This window comes from Dermacentor albipictus, chromosome 1 (genome assembly GCF_038994185.2).
Source record: "Dermacentor albipictus isolate Rhodes 1998 colony chromosome 1, USDA_Dalb.pri_finalv2, whole genome shotgun sequence".
NCBI classification, from domain to species: domain Eukaryota; kingdom Metazoa; phylum Arthropoda; class Arachnida; order Ixodida; family Ixodidae; genus Dermacentor; species Dermacentor albipictus.
The window spans coordinates 349,814,349-349,823,759 of NC_091821.1; positions in this window are offsets into that span (position 1 = coordinate 349,814,349).

The window sequence follows — 9,411 nt, forward strand, 5'->3', positions numbered from 1 at the left end:
CAAAACTAGATAAAAAAGTCATGCTCATTGTCCCTTCTGCTCAGCCGATCATACCAGCCTATGTTGCACTTACCGCAGTAACCTTGCTTCAATGAAAAAGAAATCCCTGGTAGGATGCGACGTATATTGTAGAGGGACACTGGGACGGCAAGTCTTAAATGTCACTGGCGCATCGGGCCGCGACACGCCTGAAGCGCACGCCTTCGTAAGTCATAACACGAAACCACGCTGCCACCAACTCGGCAGTTGCGTATGCGCACGTCCTTGGGGCCACGCGCTGACAGCAGCGACGCTTGCTTTTCCTTCACTCCGTCTCTCTCTCCACAACCTCCTCCTTTAGTGCCGTACTCTTCCTCTCTCTACTCACGGCCCCATTCTCGCCGCCATTTACGGTGCAGGCTAGACAGGCGAGAGACACGGCACGTGTACTTCCCCAGTTGATATCAATGATCCCTCGAGTGCTAAGGGCCACCAACCTTGCCTCAATTGTGGGCTTGTTACCGAAGCGGACAGCGACCACATATGAGCTAAGTAAAGCAACTGTCGCGACGAGATAGCGTGAGTGCGAAAGGTCAAAAAACAATTATGCGCAAATAATCGTTATCGTATCGTCTCGAAGCAACTTGGTAGGCATTGTTGTGAAACCTTTGGACGTACTCGCTTCCACACCAAGACCAGTGCTTCTTCTAGGGCAAGGTTACGGAGATAGAGATAGAGAGATGGGGAAGCAAACTAAAGGCAGGGAGGTTAACGAGAAAACACCTGATTTGCTACCCAGCTCGCAAGAAAGAAAAAAGAGGTCTGAAGGGGCCCTCCCCCGTTTGGCCATTTCAAACAGGCAAGCGCTGCGTATACGGTACGGGCTGACCACAGTGTCTGCAATGTATTAAAGCACTGCGTGCGCCCCCACGAAAACAGCTGAAATTTTAAACCAAACGCCATGCGCCTTTTCTCTGGAGGGAGACGGCTCTCAGCCAGAGTCGGGGTAAAACGCACAAACGCTGTGACGTAAAGCGCATACTTGAATTACGAAGGAACAGCGCCAACTAAGACGATCACAAGTGGGGAGAACGACACAGGACAAGCGCCAACTTCATTTTGGTCATTGTGCGCATGTCTGTGATTTTCCGTATATTTGCTGATTTTTCCGTGAATAAAGATAGATGAAGTTGGTGCTTATCCTGTGTCGTTCTCCCCACTCGTGATCGTCTTGGTTGGCGCTGTTCCTTCGTAATTCAAGTATGCACCATCTAGCCCAAATGAATGTTGTCCTGAACTACGTAAAACGCAGTACATAGCAACGTCACTCACCATGACACGTGGCTTCGGTAAATTATCCAATGCAGAACGCCCATCGCCGCCGCTGGTTAATGCACCGCGCGAAAAAAAAAGAAAACATTTACGCAGAAACTCCTCTAGGAGTTGTCTATATATGCGTAAACATTCTGCCACTTTCTCGTCTCTACGCAGTCCGGCATCATTGTCAATGCTATGAAACTTGATCCGACCAGTTAAACTGCAACGCTGAGCCGACACGAACTGCTGCGAACGGCGGCGCTAGGTGAATTCATGACGCCAGCAAACTAATGATGCAGGTGGGGGCGCCAGGCGTGCTGATGACGTTCCGATCATTATAACCCGTTATCGCTCTTAAGAGCCTTATTCGTCCCTGTCGAACCATTACCAACCGTGATCAATCATACTCCGGGGGCGGCTGCGTATAGCGCGCCTGCGTGGGCCCTATCTTGAAAGCGATTTGCGATGGGGACAGAGCGTGCCGATTGCTGATAGCTTCGTGTGCGCTGTGTTCTCGCCGCTTACTTCGCGTTGAACCGAAAGGCGGCACTAAGGAGAATTCGCTCGCTGCTGCGGGCCCTACATTGAAAGCGATCATCTTACGTGACGGACGGACGGATGGACGGACGGACGGGTTTCCACGTTGTGTACGCGTAGAAATTCTTTCGTATTTAAAAGGGAGGAAGGGCTGGTCTCGTGGATTGACGAGTTGCCTCGGTTTCGGTATTGGAGAAGCTCGAGAAGGAACGTCGCTTGCGGATGCTACTCGAGGCAGAGAAATAGAGCGTGTCAGTTCGTAAAGAATTAGGTAAAGCTTCTGGATCGTCGAAAAGTAGGGAAAGGCTTTCATCTCGCCGCCTAGCTACGGGATCCGACGCTAACGTCAGCGCGCTCCCTGGTGGGAACGAGGGGCACTTAGCGGGCCACGCACGCAATTGTTCTCCACTCGCGACCAATCAGAAAACGTCCTTACATAGCTGCCACAAGCCCAAACATACACAGATCTGTGTGTGGCGACCCGCCCTTTTTCAGTTACCGGGCTCTTCTCCACTTGTTACGAGTAGAGAAGAAAAATTTCGAGTGAACAACTTTCAAAGAGACGACGAGCTAGCGGATTCTCCTTATCATGTAAACTGCCCTCCTAATGAAACGCTGTGCATCAGGCACGCACAATTTAAATATGTTTCTCTGGGCGTAAACCACGAGGAGATGCCGGTTGTCATCACTAGTTTTCTTAAGATCCAAGAACTTTGTTGGTTCTCGTGCTCGCCTCCTGACGGTACGGTTACAGTGCGTTAAATTTCTTTTATCTCCTCTAATAATAAGCCGATTTGAAATATTATTTCGGCAGAACGATCCGTAGACAGTGTTTTAAAAATTATCTTATAGTATTACAGTTTCCTATGGGGCTTGGTGTGTGGCCCTTCGTATAGACAGGAAGGGAGACAGACGAGTATATAAACTGGAATGGGCGCGCGAAACTAAAGCGGCACACGTCACTATAACAGTCACTATCTCACAAGCCCGTAAACCTCAGGAAGCGAACTAGCGCTGTCACTGCCTTAGGCGCGCATGTTTGTTGTGACCACTGTCCGAACCTTTTTGCTCTGACGAGGTGGTGTTTGCTGTCAAAAAGTGACATTGTTCATTATGGCAGTTTTCTTAATTAGACAAAAGGCATTCTGTTTGAAAAGTTAAACTTTCTTTGCCTACCTCCCCGAGGTTTGGCGTCTCCTGTGCTCCGAACAGTAAAACTGGTTCGATTCCGGAGATGATGAAATCAAAACTTTGTGGATCCTGGAGACTACTACGTAATCAAAGGGGGTTACTTGGTGGGCCGATCCTGAAACCTGCAGTACACCATATGTGCGATCGCAAGACCTTTAATTTGGTTTGTAACACCGGCCATTCCCGAAGGTTATGCGATGAAATCCGTCGGACTGATCTGGATAACAACATCGCGTTATAATGTCACTCTGGTACAGCATATGTACCTGCATGTAGCTCTTCTTCCGGGTTTGGATCGGTGTTTACCGCTGTAGGCGCAGGGGTGAAGAAGAGGGGTCTCACACTGTGGGGCTGAGTTGCGGAAAAGAAAAGCGCAAGAACTAGCTGGGGCGTTAACGTTAAGAGCAACTACTTACGTACTGGAGCTAAGCTTATATGTCAGAAATCGCATTTGTATAATTTAGTGCCGCGCTAAACGGTGATTTAGGAACGTCTCGCTTATGGACGCCTCGATTAACCATCGAATGGGAAACAACAACGATCGTTTACTTTGTTCAGGTTTATGAAAATTTTCTTTCTTTCTTTCTTTCTTTCTTTCTTTCTTTCTTTCTTTCTTTCTTTCTTTCTTTCTTTCTTTCTTTCTTTCTTTCTTTCTTCTTTCTTTCTTTCTTTCTTTCTTTATTTATTTTGAATTGCAGGTGTCGCATATTTTATTACAAAATCAGGTCACAGAATCACACCGTCTGAGGGACTTACTGTTAGAAAGTACACAAGGAACACCAAGATACAAGGTGGCCAGAAACAGAGCAGCAAATTAGAAGCAGACAAAAAACCAAATAACAATCAAATACACACAATACACTATCAACGGATTTTCAATAAATATGACGGAATAAGAAAATCAAGTTAGGAATAGAGATAAAGACAGCGTAGAAATAACACAGTAGGACTTTAACAAAGCAGCAAACATTTACATTCTTAAAGGGAAGCTGAAAGGTTGTCCAGAAAACATGAGTGAACATGTGTACATAATGGTTTTCAACCCTCCGAATTCGAATATTGTATCGAAATTGAGCGAAAGAAAGCGCAAATATATTTTATTTCGACGAAAAGTGCAGCAGCGGACACGCCCAGCTCGCGCGTCTCGTTTCCGCCTGTGATTGGTCGGGCGACCCGTGACGTCAACTTTAGCGACCGACCGCTGCCGCTCCACATGAAGCGCGGTGCCAGGTAGTTTGGCGCCGTAATAGAAAATTAAGAGGTAATAGAAAATTTAGAGAGACCGCGTTTTTCTGAAGAGTTCGGCGTTGCTCCCTACATGTACGAGCCGATTGCAAAGAGCCGGCCTCTCGAAGAAGCAAACGATGCTGGTGCGATCAGTGCTTTCGACGAGAACGAAAGCGAAGTCTTGGGATCTCCTCATGTTGGAAATGCTCTTTGATGAGTATGTTTTTTGCAAAGCGATCTAGTGATCTCGCCGATCTTTCGCCGATCTAGTGAGCTCGTTTCCGGTCAAACAACTGTAGTGTTGTGTTCCTGCATGCCTCCTCGTGGAACGTAAGCGGGGATGCGATCGCCGGCATTTGTGCGCTGTCCAAAGCTGTCGGCAACCTACAAAGACGGTTCAAACGTGTGAAAAGCTTCCCGGTTCATGCAGTACGTGCAGTGACCTTCATCTGTGCGCCATCCGCACACTACTCGTAACCGAAGTCGTAAAGGCGGCGAATTCCGTCGGCTACGTGAGACGGTCGGTTTCTCGCTGTGCGCGAGAGACGGGGGGAGCGTAGCGTCCTGGCGTGGGCCGGCTTTCCAGCACATTCAAACTGTACATTTGCACTGCGTTATGGTAGCTGCGTGCAGGCTGTTTTACAACACACGTGCAAATAGAAAATTCGCGGCGCTTTGCGACGAAACCTGCGTCGAGGGCGGGAAATAAACATGCACCTTCCGTTCAGCGTGCTAACATGAAGGAGCTCGCAGTAAATCAAAATCCTGGTTTGGGCGAATTCGTGTATTCACAAGGCCTTCCAACACCAGTTATCATCAGTCAGTCCGCACTCGTGCCGTCTTTGTTTTCGATGCTCCGATCTTTTCGCGCTGCGTTTAGAAAGACTGCTAGTGGAAATTCTGGTGATAATCGTCGTCACGGAAGTGGTTGGAGCACAGCAGTGTTGTTCTTGAGGGCTTGAAATTCTTTCGCTTTACAGCAGCCTCCCACTTCCTTAAAAGCTTCTTGTCTTGTGGGAAGCAATGGAAGACAACATCGTCGCGGCCGCTGGTGTTCGTGCAGGCTGCACAGAAAGACGGCATGATCGGCCCACCACATCAGTTGATGCTGCCCACGTTGACCACCACTCTACATACACACAGACGCACCAACAAAGAAATGCAGGGTCGATCGAAGCAGATTACGACGGCACGCACGCAGAAACAAGCACGGTCAGGCACGGTCGCGCAGGCTGCGAAGGAGCAAAACACTAAAGTTGACGTCACAACACCGCGGTTTCCGGTCTCCGCTCGCATCGTCAGCGTCAGCAGCAGCGCGCGGCATTCGACGGGGGGCGGAGCTACAGCGCAATTTCAACCGACGATTACGTCGCTCCTATTTGAAAAAAAAAAAACCAAATTTGACCTACATGGTTTATAAGGTTCCCGCATCCGTATATGAGCGTCTTATTGAATTCGACAGACTCTTCAGCTTCCCTTTAAAGCTCAGAAGGACATTAGTATGCAAAACGAAATTCGCCTTTGTTAAAGTAACTAGATCACGGAATCAAGGAATAAAGAAGGCAACATAATCGATTTTCGTGTATGGCTTCAGGGGGGGGGGGGAGGACAAAGTGGAGGAAGCACAGGAAAATTAGCCAGTGTAAGTACTGGCTGGCTACCCTTTGCTGGGGAAAAAGGTGAAGGGGCTAAAAGGAGAAAGAAGAACAAGCGGAGAAGAAGGAAACCGGAAAATTCAAACAGTAACGCGATACTACACGCTGCAGCAGAGACGGTTGCACAATTCGCATGTCCTTAAAAACTTCAGCAAAGCCCTTAAGGCCTTGAGCGCAGAAGCCCGTCTGGACCAGTGTCTTAGAGCTTTCTGCTCTGTAAAAGGGCAATTGTCCAGTTTTTCGAATGCGGTCACAATCACTTTTCTTGGCACTTTGTAATATGGCTTCAAAACAACCAATATTATCATATGCATGACAACCGCAGATCATCTAAATAACGTAAAAATGTCATGTACTTAACGTGCGCTGGTATATAAATTGTTGTATTATCACATAACGTCAAAATATTTACCATTCACACAAGCATTTACATCAGAAAAGCTCAATGTATATCATTCTCACAGTATGTGAGATTCTTATACTTCCTTTCTCTACTCTCGATTACTATGAAGTATATAGAGGACTTTTTCTAAGTACGGTCGGTATGGCAGCTTAAGGATTCTTCGGTGATTCAGATTTGGTCTTCCACGCTTACCGGTTATCCATGTCTTTTGTACTTATGTAACTGAATAGACTATGACAAGCTTCCGTATATGCGCCACCAACGTTTTACGCTGAACTCATTTCATTTTGCAAAAGCAAATGTTCTGTGTAGTGACAGTAACAGGGGTGGCATTTCCTAATCTTCTGCTCCAGAGGCCATACCTGACTCACTCATTGCTGACGCCTGAACTCTTCAGCAGCGGAAGAGCAGATTCTATTTTCATATAGAGCTAGTTCTTCTTCGTTGTCCCTCGGCAAAAGCTTCAGGTGTCCCCACATGAAGGACATGTTGTAGTGGTACACTGCTTTCTCGGAACTACCCGTTTCGTTACCTCTCGTACATTAGCCGCATAATGATATAAAACAGCATTAAAAGCTGTAGAGTAGCGTTATGTAAATGCTACGATTATCTTAAAAGTGTGAGAAGAAATTTACCCAGCGGCATTTTTCACTACCTGCAACTTGGTCCACCTTTTTGGTTTCACTTGCCACAGTAGATTAGTGGCATGATGCACTAGCATGTCACTAATGCACGTTCTCCCAGAGAAACCTATATCGGAAGCGTTGCGTACATCCGTGAGGCCTACAAGGCGCAACCTGAGCGGCCACACTGGCTTACCATATTAGATTAACTTGTATGTTGGAGAAAGTTTTTACTTCCGGGTTTTTTTGTTGTTCTTTCTTCAAGTAGGTTATTCATGTTTGTTTGTGGTTAAATGAACCTGTATTAATAGGCATATCACGATCGTTGTCAAAATTGACGGTGTACAGGCAGTAAATAAATACAAGAAAAGAAGCATAAGCAAATCCCATCTACAGTGGGAATCAATGTTATGCGAAGCATTTTGCAGGCGACTGCCTGTCTGGCATCGTTTACGGCTCTTCAAAAAGTCGTGGGATGGGCGAACATGTTTCTACAATGTAAGCAATTGTGTGTGTTAGGCGAGCCTTGCTGCGGCAGACGCCAGACGACGTCATGTGATGCCATACATGTCATCATTCATGTCTTGTCACGACATTTAATCATAGTGATGTAATGACAGGTCATGCCACGCACGTCATATGATATACATATCATACCATTCAGGTCGTGCCATGTCATTCATGTCATACCTATCCTGATGTATATCTAGTTAAAGAAACGACCCTGATGACATCACGACCGGCATAAGATCATGACATTTATGTCGTGTAGTGAATGTTATGTCATATCATGCTATGTCAGTCATGTCATGCAAGCACGGCCCCCACTCCCGCACCCCACCCCAGGCTCCCCACCCCAAGTTTTTTGCAAAAGAGAAAAGGGCACCCTGCCGCACGTCTTGGCAGAATGCACATAACTCAGGACCCCCCCTCCTCCCCTGCCAACCAACACCCCCAATCCCCAACTCCTTGAGCGATTGGAGACCTTGTTATCCAGCTCCACCCTATCGATTCAGCTCGCACTGACGGACAGGGGTCAGGAGCTGCTGGGAACATATGGGTCCCGTAACAAGGGAACCACCCCGTCTGGTGCCTGCGTGCACCACTGATTTATTTCGGGACCAATAAATGTTGATTCATCATCATCATCATCATCATCATCATCATCATCATCATCATCACTGCAAATAAAAAGGTTCAAATAAAACATTTTCCATGGCGTTTTGCCCGTGACCGTTTCATGATTAGACACTCTGACAGGTAAGCTTTCTATTGCGCTAAAAAAAGTGGCTACCATGAAAATTGTTTGTAAGTCCCTTTTAATAAAGCTGGGTAGAGCGGTTATGCCGGCCAACGCAATTTTTTTGCTGCTATGCATCTTGATAGATGCGCCAATGGTAAATCGTCCTCTTAAATTCACGATGAGCCGGGACGTATTATAAGGCAACTGGTTGCTTTGACATTTAGCATTTATTTGTTGGATTACCCGTATTTGAAAAGCAGCGAATGTCTGACAGTCGTTTTGTAAATTTTCTATGATGTTACGGGTCGAATTTCTATGATGCGACCCACAACAAAAGCTCCGAAATAATTTACAGGCACCGCTTAAGGGGGCTCATAGTGTTTTATTGGACTAGTTAATGGAAGTGATCAAAACCAGTGCATTTTTTCTACGTCCTTTCAAAATATAATATCATGTGCATAGTTGTCCATTCTTAATTAACATTGATAGCATGTTTGCCTGATGGTTTCAATGATTTCCAGCTGCACTTTAAAATTAAGACCAACGCTGCTACAGTATAGCGAGCTTGGCACTGGAGCACACAGCGGCGATGTATGGGCTTAGTAACGCAGCTATGGCAACGAGATAGCGCGAGTGCGAAGGGTCAAAAAGCAACGATGAGCAAACAATCTTTATCGTATCTTCTCAAAACAGCTCGGCAGGCATCGTTGTAAAACCTTTGGACTCTATCCCACGCTAACACTAAACCCTTTGTTTATTAAGGTGCCGCTAAACAAGAAAATAGTGATCTTGATTATGGAGACAGCCTTCCGACGAAAGCATTCTGAAGGCCTGCTTGCACTCTCGGAACTATAAGGGCAGCGACTTCCTCAACTTCGGTCATCATTGCTCCTCTGGCAATTTTGGGAGGAGTTATTTTAGCATTTACTACTTAGCCGTCCTCTACTCGTAATTATATGTATCAAATAAGCTATCCTTTTGCTAACTTCTGTATATCCGCTACAAGCGGTTCACTTTCTGTTCATATGGAATTGCATTTTCGCTCAAACAAGCGCCATTTTGTTTAGCGACACGGAACGGAATATATTACATAATCACCCGATATGTGGATGCCATAACAGGCTCACGAAGGTGAGCACTTGAACTTACGGAGCAGGCTGAACAGTACAATATATGTCGCCGCGTCCAGGGAGGGGTGGGATTACTGCCCTCCCTCCACCCGTCTGGAGGGAGGGC